Source organism: Ambystoma mexicanum, chromosome 12 (assembly GCF_040938575.1).
Source record: "Ambystoma mexicanum isolate Mex_15411 chromosome 12, UKY_AmexF1_1, whole genome shotgun sequence".
In the NCBI taxonomy this organism is placed as follows: domain Eukaryota; kingdom Metazoa; phylum Chordata; class Amphibia; order Caudata; family Ambystomatidae; genus Ambystoma; species Ambystoma mexicanum.
Window position 1 is genome coordinate 567,149,403 of NC_090936.1, and position 19,404 is coordinate 567,168,806.

General features: G+C 43.3%; 1 protein-coding gene across 1 annotated transcript in view; it reads right to left on the reverse strand.

The window, feature by feature from the left end:
• The window catches only part of LOC138513782 (membrane-spanning 4-domains subfamily A member 4A-like), a 367,695-nt gene that overhangs the window by 193,009 nt on the left and 155,282 nt on the right, over nt 1-19,404 (reverse strand). The gene's annotated exons all lie outside the window — the stretch shown is intronic.

Consider the following 19,404-nt stretch of genomic DNA (forward strand, 5'->3'; position numbering starts at 1 on the left):
GGTGGGCTGAGGCAGTGCTAATATGTGGATTTTAAACTGGATGAAGAAGTGTGGGTGGTGGCATGCATGAATCCCTGTTAAGGACTAGATCTCTGCCAACAATCCATGCAGACAATTCTGAGACATGCAACCTTACAAAGTGATTTTTTTGATGTATGGAAAATCAAATACAATAAAAACGAATCTTCAGTGTCCTTTTTCTACATTTAAACGTCAATGTAAGTTCATCAAATCTGACGAGTGTTTGGATATGGCAAGATGAGCGGCTTGCCAAATGGAATCTTCTAATGGAGGTGGTCAAAGGTTACAGCGAAAGCGTTTCTCATTTTCTCATGTTAGGTGGCACGTTACCTTAACAATAGTGTCATTATCTCTCTAGTGGAGAGTGAGGGAAAATAACAATCACTGCATACTTTGTACAATGTACTGCAGTATTTTCTATTATAATCTAGCCTTTTGATTAGTATTTATTTATTTTCTCATTTATTAAACGCCTGAACCTGAGAGCATCCATGCGCTGTTACATAACCAGTTGCATGCAAGTGGAAGGCCCAGTATGATTCCTCAACTCTCAGAGCAGGTGGGAAAGAGTTACATTGGTTGGCGGCGACTGTCAGGAAGCTTACGCCTCCACCTCTGGCACGTTTGAATTTCAGGTGGACCAGTCGGTGTGCGTAGACTGATCCCGGTGGCCTGGCAGGGTTGACATTTGAGATCTTTTGAAATAGCTATGGAGGTGCTGAGTTGGAAAGGCATCTGCGTGTGATGGATACTGTTTTGAAAATTATCCTTTCACAAATAGGGAGCCAGTGGGCTCCCTTCTTGCCAACAATTTGTGGTCTTGTTTCGGGATGTTGAGGGCCGAGCGGAGTGTATTGTTCGGGATCAACTCTATCTTTCAGATGTTGTGTGCTGAGGTGCCAGCAAAGAGGGCATTGCAATGGTCAAGCCTTGAGCCAATGACAGCTCTGCTAGTTCCAAGTAAGTATTTGCATAAATACAGTGTCTGCTTCTGACCTTATTTTGGAGAAAAATCAATCAATCTAGTGGTGCAAGAAGTTATTGGGTGGTGTGTAGATTTCCATAAAGTATTCACCCTATGTTTGAGGATCCATGGCATTGATCACTTGTGTCTGTTACATGTCTCACAGTATGATATAAATATCCCATTGTTAGTTCTTAACAGGGCTCTGTGATGTAGTCTTTTGCCAATAAACTCATGTTTATAATGACCAGGGCATACAACTACGATTATGCTTCTAGCCTTTATTTCACATCATTGTCGAAACACACATGCATTAATACATATAATATTATTTAGTGCACCCTATGTACACCCGTTACTGCAGTAATGTAGTATATATTACAGCATTCTTAGTATATTTACTAGGGTCGATATGTTAGTATATAAAATTCAATCCACATTACTGCAGTATGTATGGCAATATGTAAATTCTTATCTGCCCTAATATATATATATATATATGCATCCCCATTCAATAACAGATACACAAAGCTATTATACTTTGTAAGTATATGCCCACGTATTATAGGCATATAAGGAAACCGTGTGTATCTTTTGCGCAAGTATGGCTAGCTCCCTGGCCAATAAAGAAGCAGCAAGGAAAGCACAAGCTATTACCCTATTTAATGAAACACTAAAACAGAGTAAGTCGGCTCAAAGCATTATTAAAATAACAGAGGCTGACAGTGAGATTGGTCTTCTGAAGGAGCTGGAAAAGCTTCAGAATAAAGAAGTGAGCAAATGGTGGGAGGAACAATCCCTGAAGAATTACATTGAAGTAGGGAGAATCCCAAGGTGTCTGAGAATTCTAACTATTCCTTCATTCGAGGAGCAAGACCCCGAAATGCTCAGTGAGTGGAGCAAAGTTACCAACGTCTGCTCCAATACCTTTCTCCGACTTCTAATCAAATATGCAGGAGCCGACCGGAAGAAAATACTGGACAAAATTGAAGAAGTTGAAAAAAAACTGACTGAAGTACCTGAAAGTGAAGAAAGAAAGAAACTGAAGAAAAACATTGAAAAAAATCTGTTGGGATATGAGGACAAAATTAAGCAACGCAAACAGCGCAAAATTTAGCATGACAAGGAAGACTACGAGAGAGGAAGTGTTTATACTTTTGCTTGGAGGTTTAATCATCTGAGACAGAACTCTACCAAAAAAATAACAACGACTGAGGAAGAAAGTGGAAAAGAAAGTAACCTGGAGTCCTCAGCATCTGAGTCAGTTGCCACAATAAGTGAAAACGATGAACCAGCCATATGTCTACATTTTTTTAAATGAAATGAGACTTTTACGCCAGGATGGCAAAAAACAAAAACAATCAAGAGGAGGAAGTCAAGGTCGGGGAAGAAGCGGAGGCAGCCGGGCAAAACGAGGAGAGGGCAGAGGGGCAACAAATGCGACGAGCAATATCCCGGACAGATTGCTGCGCTCTGGGAAGTAGATGATATGCCCAAGGATGAAGGTCTTAGAATCGTCAATCTGTCCAACCATGTTCTTACCCATCATCAAGAAAAGGTTTTTTTAGCCTCGGTTTGAATTTTTGCCCAACCGCACATTTAAATTATGTCCAAACCTGTATCGACTTTGACCACTTTGTTTGTAAGCTATGCTTAAAAAAGTTTTTTGCAACCACCGAATGCATCGATAGGCGCATGCCAAAAGAGGGTGGAAAAACAGAAATAACCATCAAGGATCTAGAAGCACTAACAGACTTAGTTGATCTAGAAAAAAAAGCACATCTGGATGAAGCAAATGTGACGAGTGCAATGGATCTTGGAGTTTACGACATCAGAACTGATTGGACAATTAAAAGAAAACTTAAATCCAAGTCCAAATTTAATCCTGTCAGTAATCTAGGTAACACTATTGAAGCCTTCCAAACACTGGTCATCAAGGACCTTAAGGAGTATCGAAAGAAAAAGAAACCTAGATATAAAGACAATTTGTCAGTTATGGAAGGAACGGCAGTAAAAGAATTACAGACCCTCAGAAATTGTATAATTAAGCCCTCGGATAAGGGTCGAAATATTGTTCTCATGAATAGAGAAGACTCCATCAAAGGAGCTTATAAACAATTAAATGACAAAAGATTCTATGAGAAAGTCGTGGGTAATCCAATCAAAACCCTAGAAAAAAAAGTGAGGGATTTCCTTGCAATATAGGAAGAGAGGGGCATTTTAACTGAAGACAACTTCAAGTTCCTGAAAACGACAAATGCTGTTACTCCTACAATATACTTTCTTCCTAAAATTCACAAGGATGTCAAGAAACCTCCAGGCAGACCAATATCTCCTCAAAGGGCTCAGCCCTTGAAAATATGTCTAAGTACATAGATGAAACACTTTTCCCCTTTGTGTTTTCTCTCCCATCTTATATAAAAGACACAACGAATTTCATAATACACATTGAGAATATGCCCTGGCAAACTGACTACATCATGGCTACTATGGATGTTGTTTCTCTGTACACATCCATAGGGCATGAATATGGGAAGAAGGCATGTGAAGGTTTTTTGAATACAAGATCTTTACATTTTTTGGAACACACTAAAATGATTCTTGAGATGATCGATTTGTGTCTGACGAATAATGTTTCCATTTTTAACAACAAGTATTTTAGACAAGTGCAAGGCGCAGCAATGGGCACAACTTTTGGCCCAGCCTATGCTAATCTAACCATGGAAGCATGGGAGGCTTCGGATGTCTGGTCAGAACAAAATCATATAGCAACTAAAAACATTGTACTGTGGTTCAGGCACATTGATGACCTTTTTATAATATGGAAAGGGTCGGAAAAAGCATGGATGATGTTTGTAAAGCTTTTGAATGACAATGACCACAATCTGAGATTCACGGAAACACATAGTAGAACTTTTTAAACTTTTTTAGATGGGAATCTCAAAATTGTGGATCAGACATTGACTGCGGAACTACACAGAAAACCAACTGGCACTAATACACCTTTGCATGCAACCAGAGGCCACTCAAAAAATCTGATATGGAGCATTCCGTATGGCGAGTTCATGAGAATCAGGAGGAATTGCTCAACACTGAAGGCCTATGATTCTGACAGTAAAATTGCAGCAAAAGGATTTCTGAATCAATGTTACCCAAAGAAAGTCATTGCAAAAGCATACATTAAAGCAAGAAAAAAAGAAAGATCCTGTCTTTTGATAGGATCTCGCCTGCCAAATAAGTCCACAAACGATAACAATGCAACAAGACTAATTCTAACCTACAATAAAGAGACATCTGTAATCAAACACATATTACACAGGCACTGGAAGATTTTACGAGCAGACAAAGACATGGCACCCATTCTGGGAACATATCCAGAAATCAGTCTCAGACGCAACTGTTCTCTCAAAGATACTCTGGTTCAAAGATTTCTGGCACAAGATGCAATGCCTGAACAAGAAACATGGCTGACGAAACAGAAGCTGGGCTTTTGTAAATGCACAAGATGCAACATCTGTAAATATGCCAAAAACGGTTCGAATTGCATGCGTCCGATTTTAGGTGATTCAATCACGATTTTAGATAAAATCACATGTGAGACTGAATACGTTGTGTATGTACTGTCATGTGCATGCTAGAAATGGTATATAGGCAGCACCAAATGTAAACTGAAAATAAGAATTCAGCACCATGTGAGGGCCATTTTACATCAGGATCCTAATTATCCAATGGCAAAACATTTTTGTGACTGTCATCAATGTAATTTGGAGGCTTTCCAATTTTTTGGCATTTACAAAATTGTGCAAAATCTAAGAGGCGGAGACAGAGAGAAGAAACTCCGCCAGAAAGAGACATGTTGCATTTTGGATTTTGAGAGCAAGTACCCAAAGGGGCACAATATAGACAAAGAGATGTATACCTTTTTGGGTTAACATTTCTAAGTAATCCGTGTGTTTACAATGTTTCTAAAATGATCTTATTTTTCTCTGTTTTTTCCTTTCCTTATTGGGTTTTTTCTGTCTATATTTTTCTCTCCCCTTTTCGTCTGGGAGTTTAAGGAATTACACAAATACTGTATGCAGAAATATTGATGTTAGTACTTATACCTTCTCTGGTCCTCTAAGGCCAGCCTTTTTAAGGTTTATTTTGGTTAGAGCTTTTCAAATCTTTGTGAGGATAAATAACGTGGTGCTTAAGTTGGTGATTTTGGGACCCCGGTTTGGGGGTTCCTTTTTACAGTGGTACACTTATGGTGATTTTTAACAATTTTTGGTGAATTGTACATGTGAGTGGTGAGATTAGGCAGTGATGAAGAAGTGTGGAAACAAATTTCTCTTTTCCTTGTCTTTATTAACAAGTAAACTAAAAATGACCATCCAGATTTTTTAATTATAGACCCCCTACTTTTAAACCCACTAGTGCAGGTTTTTATTATCATGTATATTAGAGTAATATTTTGATGATTCACATGTAAATGGTGCATATATTGGGCAGTTATAACTCATTGTTCATTAACCGCTATATAATTGTGTTTGATGTCATGGATGTCATGGGTATTAGTCTTAGCAGTGCATGGTGGTGGCACGAGTTACGGTTGCTTTGCTTACCATAACTTGTGAATTTCTAGGGTTTTTTGCTTTTACTTAAAACCATAACATCCATTACGTTTTTTTACTGAATTTCATAGGTTTTTAGTAGCGCAACTTAACCATAACATCCTATTAAAAAAGATTTTTTCACTGAATATAGATATAGATATCATGAATTTGATAGGTTTTTAGTAGGATTCCCTTAGTTTATATACATGCACCATACAACATATTGAACCCCCTGTCCTACGTTAGTGGTTCTGATGTCCGCGGACCGTGCACATGTCCACAGACAGACTTGGTCAACATCAACACTATCCAAAAACTCAGGGGGTATCTTGCATTGTAGTATCATGCAATAAACACACTGAACATGTTCAAAGAGCAGCATATAAATAAATGACATTAAAAAATAAATAAGAAGTGCAAACTGTATATGTAAGACACCAACAGTCCAATTACATAGCATATGAAACATAATGCAACAAACCAAAAAAAGTAACATATGCCTCCAACAGAATTACCTCACTGATGCTTTATACAGAAACTGCACAACAAATATCAACAGAACACCTACATAGCAGTAACAGGAAAACTAAAAAAAAACTATTAAGTACACTACATGAATTCCTATATTTATAAACTTTCTGTAGTAGGATAAACTGAAAAATATATATATATATAATTATTTTTACACAGAAATGTCTAGTACCTTGGAATGGCTAGAAGAAAATTTTCCTCAGGACGAAATGAGTGAGAACAGTGATACTAATGGTAGACACTACACTTTTCTAAATAAGCCAATTAATAAACATTATTTTATGTGTACTTAACACATTTTTCTTTTTTAACAGAACATACAGACAATAAGAATAATACTGAAACAGACACTTTGGAAAATCATCTGCAGCGTTTAGAGCAAGAAATTGATCAATTAATGACCAATTTCATTATTTTGAAAAACGTTGTAGAGAACCATATCATGAAAACAATTAAATATCAGTGTCCCATATGTACCTGTACCCCTTCTCCATGTCCCAGCCAACCATCCCCAAAAAATCCCATCACGAAAAATGTTATGATGAGACTTCAATCCCTTCCTCCCCTACCATCCAACATGCAGAAACCCCTAATTCCCCTGTATTTGTATCAATTTCTGCTTCCCCCTCTCTTTCATAATTTTTACATTTTTATAAAACAATAAAATATTATGTATGCTGTTACTATATTCCTCTGTGTTTTATTTTTTAAAAGGCTGTTAGGGTGTCTGCGGATAGCGCAGGTGTCTGGGATGTCTGCAATTAACCAAAATAGGCGTGTCCTAAGGAATCTATACCTGTCCGCACTGTTCGCAATCAAAATGGAGGTGTCCACAGGACACAAAATCTGTCTCATGTCCACTATTATTCAAAATAAGGTGTCCTAAGAACATCTCCCTTGTTTGCATTGTCCACAATCAGAGTGAATATGTCCGTGGAACACATAGCCCGTCCGCCTGTCCGGAAAGTTGTGACGCACATTTAATTAGTTCACCTGCATGCATGCGTATCACACCCTTGGGTCCTATGACCATCGTGCCTGTCCGTAACTGTCTGCTGCACGTGTGTTGCACTTTTAATTAGTTCTGGGACATGAACACTGTCCGTAGAACACCTGCATACATGCGTACACCTGACCCCATGCATTTGGTGTCCTACGGACACCTGTCCCATTCGCGAACGTGTCCGTGACATCATCACGTGACCGCACCCACGCTAAGCGTGGGTCCTTGTTCGCGAACACAGTCTGGGCCCCCGGACACCAACAAAGTGCTATTTTCTTTTGAAACTTCACCCATGCACATATCCCAGACCATGTCCCTAGCAGTCTGCACACTTTTTGGAACGTTTTGAACCCTTTTTGGTGTTCAAAGTGTCCGCGGAAAGTGCAGATGTCTGCAAAGCGCACACTAGCATCCCTATAAAAGGCCACACTCCACAGCTGCTTCTCATTCTGTTTTTGGAGTTCCAGTAAAGATACTGCTGAATTTGATATTCTGCAAATTGATGCCTTTCCTGTGCCTCCTGACACCATTGAAGATGTCAACCATGGCTGCTGCTGCTCCTGCTGGTGCTACTTCTGTATCAGCACCACTCCCAACCCCTCACCACCACCACCTCCCCAAGGGCCTGGAGAGGGAACAGGCATGAGGATGCAGAGGAAGATTAAGAGGATGACTAGGATGAGGTAGTGGAAGTCCCCCACTCATTGCCAGTTGGTGTTCAGTTGTGGCAAACCAGGTTTGTACAGCTATGGTACTACCTCAATGAAGCGACACCTAAAGTCGTTCCACGGTGGGGTTTGCGGAAGGTTGTACCCTGCGATGAACGTAGTAGGTTGAGTTCCTCTGCAGCATCATCTGTTTCTGCTGCTGCCACCAAAAGAGGCACTCCTGTGGGGCAGCGCATCCCTCCAGCTGCCTCGCAGGCCATATGTGATGCTGTATACCTTTACCTTTCGAGGGTCATTGTATTGTGTATGTACTGCGATGCAGTACTCTGCAGGGGGAGACCCTTCAAAGTGCTTTCAAGGCTGCGGTCCGGTAGCATGAGAAGGACTGCCAACTACCTGATTAAGGCCCACCCTACATCTTCCTTTCTCCACCTGCCCTTTCTTATCTCTGTGGTTGGTGCCCCTTTCTTACCCTCCATTCCCTTCCTTCCCTTATGTGTCATGTCTGAAAAAACCCCAAAAATACAAAACAACAAAAAACCAAAAAAAAGGCTCTTTTCAGAGCCACCTTTCACAGTTCAAAAATAGAAATGCAAATGAAATGCTGCAGGGCCCTGTGCATTTTCAGAAGTCAGCGGACAGTCAGAGGACATTTAACATTTTTGGGTTGCTGCGGTATCAAAACCATTGCACTCTTCTCTGGGAGGAAGTGGCGGCTCTGAAAAGAGCCTTTTTGTGTTTTTTTTGTGTTTCAAAAACTTCAAATGGTCAACACCTACTGGAAAAAGGACTGCTATAATTCCAAAAAGGGTTGCAATGGATTTTGTATATTTCGAAGAAAAATCTGATTGCCAGCATGTACTCCATCGCTGCGAAAAATGTGTGTACTACGAAACATAATATTTTCATTGTGAAAAGAGGACATACCAACATCTCTCAAAAAGGCACAAACAGCCTTGTTGACATTGCGCCTCGAATTCTCCATTTGTGGACGAAATGAAGAAGAACGCAGCCACATTTGTCTCTTCGCAATACGAAAGAAAATTACTCAGGAGTTTGGAAACATGCCCATGACTTTCCCAAATCCTTCTTTCATTGCAAGTTGCAAAGAGATTCCAGAGACATGTACTAAACTGTTCCCTCCACAATGAATAATAATAATAATGTCTGGATGACGCTGTGTCACCAAAGTAGCACAAAGAGGTACCAAATCCAGCCACTTCATTCCACCCACTCCATGCCATTGGACTTCCACATGAGGGAATCCAATATGTGGAGCCACTCCACAGCGATCTGCATGCACCTCCAACCAATTTATCCACGAGTCTCCCAAAATCCAGACAATTTGCCTTCTGAAAGACACAGCCATAGCTATCTGCTCTCCTCAGGAAACAGACTTTCTGACAAAGTCTCTCCTTACACATCACACCCAGTAAACCTTATTGAACAATCCCTTGCCCCTCATTTGCATGACTCTCAGCCTCAACATCCCCGTATGTAATATGTGCTGTCCGCAAACAACCATGGTGTCCGCAGACAAATTGTAAAATCTCAGAGTGGCGAATGAACATTTAAATAGTGTGCCCCATATCCCCTTTGAGGTTGTCTCTGAAAAGAGCTTTTTGTGCAGATTTTTTCAGGCTTTTTTCAGATTTTATCTGTTATATGACTTCACAACAACTTTCTGATTGAGGTCTGCATATTACCAAGAAATATTACAAGACCAAAATCTGCCAAAGTCATTCCATTACAAGAAAAAATTGCACCATCTTCTAAAAGGTTCTTATTTTGGAATGATGACATGCCTACAGAATACATAAAACAAGATATTCCTTTATTAACAAGACATCTTGCTATGTCTTGTTGAGGATTAAATACATGACAAGGCATCCCTGCAGTTCTAGGTGGTATAAGTGAAAAAATTATCTTAGCAGACGGAAACAGGTGCATCAGTTCCTTAAGCAACTGCTTCAGTGCACCCCACAAACCTGTTGCACTCAGATAGCCCAAATACATTCCTCCACAATTTACCACCAGGATATCAGGAGTGTTAAAATAAGCCATATTTCTACAAAGTATATAAACACCTTGCAGATTTCTCCCTGTAATGTGGAGGCTACACCAGATAGCCTCCACTCCCTGCATTCCAACATTATCTGAAATGCCACACATGTTTGCATCCCACTGCAGATTAGTGATATAATGATCTCTCACTATCCATACTCTATCTCTGTCCACCTCAGCAACCACAGCCATCTTCACAGCACACAGCAATGAAAATAATGATTACCCTCTCTCCCTATGAATGACACCTTCAGCACCTGGTTGGCTAATTCCCCATGTCCTATTTCCATGCCAGATGTGCAGTGTCCACGGAGCGTGTAACACTGGGACAGCCCTTCTACCCTTTCCACTTCACTTTCTGAACCGTTCCCTCATTGGCTACTGTTAAGCAGTCACACAACCATCCACAAATCACATCCAAAAACTCTACATCTAACTCCATCATCACAGTTCAGCACTTTAGATGTACTGTTGATCACTCTGAGTACAATTCTGCTGTGATTGAAAAGCACCTAGAGCAATAACTACTGTAAATCTCTCCAAGATTTCTGCTTGCACACAAACTACAGGTATGAATATTGTCTACACAGTACATGTACAGCTCTTGTATAAATGCATCTGAACAGGGTAACTGCAATTTACCCTATATAACCTGCAAAAAAAGCTTACTGTCATTTCTCCCATCTGCTATGATGAAGTGTCACTTGCAAAGCTGTGTGCTTTCCAAATTTTAATTTACCCATATTACTAATTGTAATGTGTAAACTGTTTCTCTTCATTGATTCTGTCATTTTTGTAACCACTGCCACCTATTTATCCACCGATCATAGTAGCATTTCATGCATTATAGTACATAGGATGTACATACAATTTCCTTTGTGTACATTCTGAGCATTTTACATACAATCTATCATTTGAACTTCCTTTAGAAATGATTACAATAATAATGAGACACAACAAACACAGATTTCTAACAAACTGTCATTTCATGTTAAAAGATAGGAGAAATAACAGTATGATTGTAAATGGCAAGAATCCATATTCAAATGCATGCAATGTATGGTTTCCTGTTTTGTGTTGTGATATTTGTAAATGAAAACTTGTAAAACACACACCATTAAAGTGACACTTGATCACAGCAGATGAGAGAAATGACAGCATGACATTGTTACCACTAACCAAAACCTCTAATTTCTGCTTACTTAATTCACACAAAACCCACACAACCACCTTTCTCACAGCAAACTACACGGACTTCACCACACCACAACAACAAACAACCTACACATAGATCGCAACAACAGCATGCGAGGCCCCGCTTCGATCCTATTTGCACACCCAAGCTCAGTGCACAGTGAAAACCGAACTGAAGCTGCCAACAGTATACCATCTCTCACTTTCCTATGCCCTCTTCACCCACTAATCCACCCTGTCCACCTTTTCGTTACCGATCCGGCTGAGCGCCTGGAGACCAACTCTGTTGGTGACGGTGTGCTATACAAATAACTTTAACATTAACATTAACACTAACATTAACTTATCCAGGGTAAGTAGCAGGTAACCTGAATTGTAAATACATACACTGCATACTTTTTACCAGAGTTCCTGTTATTTACCCTTTATAAATAGCAAGAAAAGCATACTGTTATTTCTCCTATCTCCTAATTTAAAAAAACACTGCCTTAAAAAAGCCAAGTGTGCTCTGTGTGCTTACTATTGTAATCATTTCTAAGGCAAGTTCAACTGACAGATTCTAAGTAAAATATACAGAATGCACATGGACAAAGGAAACTACATCTACATGCTATACACAGTTATCAGAAAGCACCACAACTTCAAAAACAAACAAATACATGTCTACATTAGCAACAGTGATATTAACACACATATTTACTAACTTCTTTCTTTCACAATTGCAGTGAAGACCACTCTCCTGAAAACCAGCAACGTCTGAAATACGAACCAGAACTCAGAAGAAACCTACTCTTTGCATCCAAAAAAGTAAGTGCAATACTGCCATAATGTTCTAACTGTTACTCAAACACTGGAGAATTCTAGTATTGTAGAACAAACAATTGTATTAACCCTGCAGCATTAGATTCAGTATTACTAATTGCCCCTCAGCTGGTGCACACCAGTATAGTAACACACAAATACGAGAATAGCCTTCCCAATCTGAAGTAACAGCCCATTGAACAATCACACACCTGCACATTCATGCCTATCGTCATACTCAGACACTCATGCAAAATGCACACATACATTGCACAACATCCCAACCCACACTTTCTTTTTTCTCCAACAGACCCCAAAGAATGCCTACCAAAAAGCAACTCCATAGAAAGCAACCAGAAGTAGAGAAAATCAAATTAGAAGCGTCCAAAATAAGCATCCACCTCTAGCAGAATTTATACAAAAAGTTCAAACAAAACAGCTAATACAGTCACTAAGAGAAACAAAGGCAGCTTCCAGTAAAGAAACTTTGCCTCCTCTTCAAAATGTAAAACTAAACAGAAAGTTATCAAAAAGACTGCAGATACCACTAGTGCTAACACTGCACCTATAAATCCCGATGTAGCCACAATTAAGCATACCAAAAACATACCAAAAACATTATTTTACAAAAAATGTTCTGCCACAGAGTCCTTCAGAACCTTACCAAAACAAGAGTGAAATCATGCACAGCCCTTAAAACCTACCACAGAAAATTAATCCTAGAAGCTCACATAGACAGTGCAAAACTTCCCAAAAGGAAATTATTTATTTTAGTTTTAAACAGAATGAAATCACTAACAAAACTAACTACTAAACTACAAAAAAGCCTTCTCAATAAATGGACTATCAACAAAGATAGCTTTGCAAACATCTGTGGAGGTGAGTGCAGTCACACCACCAGCACAGAACCATATTTAAATGATGAAGCATACAAACAAAAGCAAAGAAACCCAATTGTTGTACATAGCAACGGACAAGGGTATGAAAAGCATAATAATACCATTATGGACCAAGAAACGCTGCTCACAAAAATATCCCCAGAAAACTTAGTATCAACTTTCCATTCCACTGAAGGAATGCGTCCACTCTACAAATGGCCTTGCACATCAATGTTTAACATAAGCAAAACATTTTTCACATCTTTACGCCAGTTCCTCAATCAGTATGTGAAAGGCAAAGACAAATTGAAAATAAAACCATTACAAAGTATGGAGTCCTGTCCAGTGGGAAAATACACAGGATTACAAGGACATTCAATAGCCTGTGTAGGGAAGGGTAGGTCAATAGGACCCCCCTCCCACTACATGTCCCACCCTGGTTAGGACCCATGACTCGTCAGCAGCCCCCCGGCCTCCTGGGCCCAGGCAGCGGGGCGGCTGCAGGCCGACACGTGGGGCTGCACCACCATGTTATGTGGCAGAGAATAGACGTCATCTTGTATTAAGCCATCCCCATCTTGCTAGGAACATGCATATCTAACCCAAGGCAGAAACACTGAATGCTGCAGAGTGACCCCCACTTGACCGTGCTCACAGAGGCCCACACTTCCCCCACCTCCCACTGCATGGCAGATCCGCTGAAGACTCGTTCTCACGAGTCGCCAGACGCAAGCGAACAACAAAATAAAACACTGTAGCTGTTAACCTTCCGCAGTACATCATTGCCCCAGCTATGAACGTGAACACTAGGATTTAACTGAGATCAGCCCAAACCCTGTAGGCCCTGACCCCTGTACCAAGCGCCCCAGCTATAGACGGCATGGCGCCTCACACCCATACCCACCCTGAAAGCCCTTGCAACATGTAGAAACCATTTATGTAATATGTGCCTTGTTGACTAACGTTCGCTGCTAATGTAAAGGAGAATGGGTAAAGAGAAAACTGTGCAACCGATATTACATGTAATGAAGAGATATACAAGACTGGACAGCTGATAACTGTGAACAATAACTTGAGTTGCTCTCTTTATACACTCTTTATACACACCTGCCTGACAGTACCTCATGTTCGTATGTCAACTGTAGATGTGAAATGCTATGTAAAAATGTATGATCCTCAGCTAAGTATCCCATGTAAATACAAATACATATGAGTGCTTTTAGAAACCCCATGTGTTGTTAGTCGCTCCTCACCCATACTACAGTAAAACCACCTCATGCAAGATGCTGTGCATGGAGCTGCAAGGCCATGTCCCCCTCCTCCCGCCCAGGCCCTCTCGAGATAGACGGTGTTCAAACGGCACAGCCCTGCCTTCCCTCCTGACCCTGCTGGACCCGTTTCAAGCATCCGCCACCCTTCCCCGTGTCAGAGGCCGCCACAGCCTGACTCCATAACTTACGAGCTACCTGGTCCTAAATCCCACCGCCTTTCTGGCACCAGTCACATGCCCCCCACGGGTCAGTAGTACCTCCACCGACCCCGAGTTAACGACCCTAGAAAGGGTGGCGCCCACACGTGTACCAACAGATCATAATACCATCCCTCACCAAAATTGCCAAGGATGGTTAGTCAAGCACTCCCGCCCATGCCCCAGACTACACCCATGAGACCTGATTGCTTGAACCTAAGGTGCCTCCCAAACTGATGTATTAAGACACTCCAGATCGCATATCAATGTTCCTGGCCATGTATTGATCGAAGGTCAGTGTTTCCAGGAGTTGCAACTCAACAGGACACATGAAGTGTGATGAATGGGTGGGAATGTGTGGCCAAAAGGGCAAATGTTAGTTTAGCTATTAATCGTTGTTACAAGGCATGTCCGGCCCAGCGCTACACCCCGATGAGCCCAGCTGACCTCCCACCCCATGTGGCACAGCACCAACGTCCGCCAATCCTGGAGAAGCAACTGTATACATTGTATAACACCTAGCCATCACCACCCAATCCCTGAGACTCTGTGGCCCCTATAACTTACCTCATGCATGATGTGTATTTGTAATATAACTGACAGTCTTTGCTATTGTCAGACAGAGCGCTCTAGGAGTTTGCAGAGTCCTTTGCATGCCCTATATTGAAATATATAAAACTCCTTTGACTTCACCCACACTTGGTCCTGGCCTCATTCCCCTTCTGGGGTGTGTCCATTATTGCCTCTCACTAAGGGGGGTGCGTTTCTGGGGACACTTACATTCAGTGGTGACCCCATAGACGTGATTTGTTTTGGTAACTTTAAAACTGTCCCCTTGGCACAAGACGACCCCGGCTGCAATGGAGACGCACGGCGCGCCCACTCAACAGAGCCGCCCACCTACGGCAACTGGTACGCAGAGACGTGTGCACGCAGTTAGGGCGAGAGGGTACGGGTCCCATTTCAAAAGACCCTTAGTACCGCTCGCAGGAGCCCGGTGGGGTCATTGAGTGCGAGGCCGCGCTGCTTGGACGGACCAAATCTGGAGAGTCTCGGATCAAGACGGGCACGTGAGTATTAAGTGCGAGTGATATTAAAAGGGAACTTTTTTTTTTTTTTTTTGAAGGACAAGGGGAAACGCGAAAAAGGGAGTGGGGAATATGAGGGGAACTATCTTACTTCTAATACTTTCTCTTTCTTTGCATATGGTCATTAGGACACTAATGACACATACTAGACTTACTAGACACATACTACCCAAATAGAATTACCACTTTGGAAACCATGTGTCTATACCACATAGCCCAAAACTTCACATACAAAAAAAATTATTAAATCCGATGAGAAGAAAGGTAGATACAGAGTGGAAAATTGTGAAGGCAGCTTAGTGAAACATACCAAACGAAGCTTAATTAATCATATCAAATTGTAATTAAAAATTCCTCAACATAAAGAACTGTATTACATGTCCCTGCTACAACTTTTTAAACCATGGAGAAAAGAAGAAGATTTACTAGATACCTATGACTTCTATGAAGACGCTTTCAAAGCAAATGAAAGCACTATAACAGATGTAAACTTTACACAGTACAAAACAATGTTGCACAATGAACAGCAACAAGAAGTAGAACTCCAGGCGCAACTAGATGTGGACACTCCTGACAGTAGTCAACCTTCTGTAACAGGAAGCCAAGAACAACTTGGACAGCCACTATTAGCAAATGAGGCAGAATTAGCCATGACCGAAGTAGAAAACACCATTTGTCAGTATGAGCAATCTACAGAAGAATTTGCTCTACTAAAATCACAACTAAACAATGAGCAGCATAGCATTTTCCAAGAAAAAACAAAACAAATTGAACATGGTGTGCAGCATGAAACTAAAAATTGTACCTGCCAAGACTACAAACCTATACTGCTATACTTGAGTGGTCAAGCTGGTTCAGGCAAAACATTCTTAATCATACTGGCCCTCATTACGACCCTGGCGGAAAGTGACTGACCGGACCGCCACAGCGTAAATAGCGTTTCCGCCATTGCACGAAGGAGCAAAGTGCGGCCCATTCCGACCCATCGGGCACGAGCACCACGGCATGGCGGAAGTGCAAAGTCCGCGATGGCGGAAATGACCCCAAAACGGTCCACACCGCCGCCGTACGGCGCCCTAGGTGCAATACCGCCACCCATCTTAGCGGACACCGCAGTGAGCGCCAACCGGAAAGTACGGTGACCGTAAATATACGGAAACGGAAGTAAAAACATGGGCCCGGAACGGGAAACATCCCGCCGTACACCTATAAAACCACAAAATCCACACAACCACTAAAAACACTACCCTGAGACACACCCCAACCCGTCATCCACCCTAGCGAAACCAAGAAAAATGGGAAAAGTAGCGAAGAAAGCGTGCGACCGCAAGCGGCAGGTCCACTTCTCCCGTGAGGAACTCACCGTGCTAACAGAGACCCTCCAGGAGAATGCTGCCGTCGTCTTCTCCACACAAATGACCAGGACGGCACTTGCGAACAAGAAGGCCATATGGGCCCTGGTGGCACAGCGTGTAAGTGCGGTGGGGACCGCACCCCGCAACCCACAGCAATGCAGAAAGCGATGGGACGACCTGCGGATACGCGTCCGTAGCATACTTTCTGCCAACCGCAACATTGCCACAGCCACCGGGGGAGGTCCTGAATCACCCATCAAGTTGACCCCCTGGGAAGAAATCTGTGCCTCCACCATTGGAATGGAGAGCATAGAGGGAGTCGGAGGGATGGAGAAAGGAGTGCAGACATCCGAAGAATCAGGTAGGTGGCCCAAATAAAACAATGCCAAATCCACAATTTCCAATCATGTGAAGTACCATGTGTCCCCATAGTGCAACAGAAACACATGTCCAGGAGAACGTCCACACACATTGGCCTGATAGCGCACTTTAAAACTCCCCTAAAACACCCACTACACGTGCAGCAGGCACACCCTAACTGCAGGCTGCCAAACAACTGCACCCTCACTCCACACACAAATGAAAGCACCTCCAAGGCCCCGACCCAAATCACCCTCAGGTACCACCCCAATGCATGTGATACAATGCCATTCCAATTCCCACAGACCCATTAATAACCCTCGCCCTCCTTTACTCCACCACAGGGTCCGATCCAAACGACGAGCATCAGGACACCCCTACCAGCACACCTGCAAAGAGGGCCAAGACCAACGGCCAAAGACCCTCCACCTCAGCTGCACGGATCAAGACACGGCAGCAGCACAAATCAGGTGGCAGCACAGAGGAGGGAACATCAACAGGCACCCCAGCAGCCAGCATGCCCACAACACCACCACCACAGGTCCCCCCAATGGATGCCACAGAAGGCACTGCCTCTGGTGGCAGCAGCACCATAGGTGACACCCCATTGATGGCAGCATGCTCCGACACAGAAAACGGGGATGTCGAAGTCAGATCCATCCATGACCTGTCCCAATCCCCCTGTCTGTCCCATCCCGTACACCATGAGGACACCACGCAGGGGCACCCACAAGACGACGACTCGCCATCCCCCACAAGCCCTGTGGCAAGGCAACATGAGGTCACCAGCCCCTCTGTGACACCACCGCAAATGGCCATGGCCCAGCAGAGGCAACAGTCCCTCGACCAGTTAATCGTGCAACAGCAGCAACTGGCCACGCTCCTCAAGGACCATGCCGATGAATGTGGGGGCACTAAGGCAGACATAGAAACATCAACTGAGACACTTAGGGCAGAAATGGAGAGAAGTACAGAGACACTAAGGGCACAAATGGAGAGTAGCACCGAGAGCCTGAGAGTCCAAATGGAGAGTAGCACCGAGAGCCTGAGAGTCCAAATGGAGAGTAGCACCGAGAGCCTGAGAGTCCAAATGGAGAGAAGCACCGAGAGCCTGAGGGGGGAACTGCATGCGACGTCCAAAGACGTATGTGCCGAACTTGCCGCAGTGCGCCGTGTGCTCACTGAGCTCTCACAAACCCTTAGGGACATGCATGGACGTGAGCAGGCAGAGACATCATCCGTTGCAAGTTCCGTCCAGGGCAGCCCCCAACGTAGATCTGGGAGGAACCTGCGCTCCACAGGCAGGGGTGCCCCTGATACCCGCAGAGGGGGCTTGCAATAGCGACTGCCCACTGACGATGAGCATCTTTGGACACTGGTGTTCGGGGGGGAGGTAGGAGGGTGGAGGGGGTGTTTTGGGCTCACTTGGGTGGCGGGTTGATAGGGTGTTCAACATGATATCACATATGCCATAAACAATGCACGATCAACCAATGAGATGTGTGGACAATGATCTTTGTGTACTAGGCCATCATAGGCGTACAGTCCATATTGTGCATGTACCAGACACACACAGTGCCACGAGTACCGTGTCCATGTATCAGCCACCAGGCGTGAGTGCTAGAAGCATGCATCAATGAGATGCTGACGAATGTCACGGCCCTCCGGTGCCTCGCAGACTCCTTGAGGTGCTGCCACATCCCCACCCTCATCATGACCATCTTCAGGTGCTTGCAGTTCTGCGTCAGGGGGCATGGGCACATTTCTACGTACGCACATGTTGTGGAGCATGACACATGCCATCACCATCTTTGCAACCTTCTCATGGCGGTACAGGAGTGCCCCGCCAGACCTGCTGAGGCAGCGGAAACGAGTCTTCAGTAGGCCGAATGCCTGTTCAATGACTACACGGGTACGTGAGTGGGCATGGTTGTAGTCCTCCTCATGCTGGTCCTGTGGGTTCCGGACTGGTGTGAGGAGACATCTCTTCAGTGGATATCCAGCATGACCTGTATGTGGACGATAAACGTATGATGTGGAATGCCATTGCTACGTACGCACACCCCCCCCCCCCTTCCTGCCAGGTCATTGCCGAATCACATACCCCACATCATCATGCATGAAATGAGACTCACCGAGTAGCCAGGATCTGTTCCCTGCGTGTCGCTCCATGTAGCGTGGTATTGTAGAGTTCCTCAAGACCATTGAATCATGGGTTGATCCAGGGAATCGGGCACAACAATGTGTAATGATCCTGTTGGAGTCACACACCATTTGTACATTCAGGGAATGGAATTGTTTTCGGTTGCGGTACTGGGCCTCCATGGCATGTGGGACGACCAATTCCACATGGGTGCAGTCGATGGCACCAATGCAACCCGGTATGCCGGCAAGTGCATGGAATCCCACTT